This window comes from Lutra lutra, chromosome 6 (genome assembly GCF_902655055.1).
Source record: "Lutra lutra chromosome 6, mLutLut1.2, whole genome shotgun sequence".
NCBI classification, from domain to species: Eukaryota; Metazoa; Chordata; class Mammalia; order Carnivora; family Mustelidae; genus Lutra; species Lutra lutra.
The window spans coordinates 109,740,420-109,741,912 of record NC_062283.1 but is presented as its reverse complement, the minus strand read 5'-3'; the positions used below and the strand labels follow the sequence as shown (position 1 = coordinate 109,741,912).

The following is a 1,493-nucleotide window of genomic DNA, read 5'->3' as shown; positions in this document are numbered from 1 at the left end:
TTTCATTATCTTACTAGGTTTGGGGTCTGCAATAATTTTATAATTCATTGAAAAATTTTGCATCTTTTTATCATAATAAGGGTTTCAAACCCTTTTATTGTTTCATTAGTAAAATCTACCACACTTCTTCGTTTAGACCCTGAGTTTGGCTCTCTGAAAACTAAGGTCAAAGATAGAGATTCTTTCATTAAGAAATCCAGAGCCAGTGCTTGCTTCAATAGCACATATACTAAAAAATCGGAATTATATAGAGAATATTAGAATGGATTCTGCACAAGGATGACATGCAAATTTGTGAAGCATTCCATATTAAGAAAAGAAGAAAGGAAGAAAAGAAGGAAGGAAGGAAGGAAGGGAAAGAAGGAAAGAAGGAAGGAAGGGAGGGAGGAAAGGAGGAAGGAGGAAGGAGGAAGGAAAGAGAGATGCCTGGGTGGCTCAGTCTGTTGGGCATCTGCCTTCAAGCTCAGGTGGTGATCCCAGGGTCCTGGGATCAAGTCTGGCGTCAGGTTCCTTGTTCAGCAGGGAGCCTGCTTCTCCCTCTGCCTGCAGCTGTCCCTGTTTCCCTGTTTGTGCTCTCCCTCTCTCTCTCTGGCAAATAAATAAATAAAATATTTAAAAAAAAGATTTTGACTTCCTAGGAACAATGAATCAGAGAGCAGTTAGTTTTAGCCTCTATATTATGAGATCTATGTGATACAAAATTAAATACAGACCAAGGATTGTATTACCATAATCATCAGTATGAAGGTGAACCTCAAGTGTGACTTAACAATAGCAATATTGTTTGAAATTTGGGATGCTATTAAATGAACAGTAATAAATGATTATTTTCACTGTTATGGATTATAACATTTGAAATAAAATACATTTAATGATGCAATAATGTGATATAACAAGAACTTAAAGTTGATGATTCTCATAATATTTAATTTGGATATTATTTATATTAAGTCATTAAGGAAGTAGATTGGAGCATATGGGGTCTGCATTTATGAAAGAGTGTATGACAGAAAATTACTGCCAACAAATTTAAACAAAATTGTGATTACAAGGAAAATTTCTTCACAGAAGGGCTTTTGTAGGTTACCAAATAGCCTAAGAACTACAAAACAAAAGAATACCCACTGACAACCTCAAGAGATTCTATCAAGGTTGAGATGACCAAACAACAACATCGACACGAACTTTCAAGAAAGCCACTCTTGAGTTCTACATAAATGGAACCCCATAAAGGCATTCCCATCAAAACCTTAAGTGTCTTTCATTCCCTTATTAGGTGTGGTCCCTTGGGTAAGGTCTCTAACCAGTGGTAACTCTGGCAACTCACAACTACACCATGGACCTGTGATGCAAATTTATGACAATACTATTAAAAATGGGAATTTCATGTCATACTGCAAAAATGTTCAATTGTTTAATTTGACAGTGTCTTCTCAACAGGCAACTGCCACTAATTTCTGAGCTTTACTTCTGGAGGACTTACCAGAGCAGTA

At 36.3% G+C, this 1,493-nt stretch overlaps 1 non-coding gene across 1 annotated transcript; it reads left to right on the top strand.

Moving 5' to 3' along the window:
• Positions 1-205: 205 nt before the first annotated feature.
• On the top strand, positions 206-314 carry LOC125103411 (U6 spliceosomal RNA). Its single transcript, XR_007128406.1, has one exon. It is a non-coding gene; the product is annotated as a U6 spliceosomal RNA (small nuclear RNA).
• Positions 315-1,493: the final 1,179 nt, after the last annotated feature.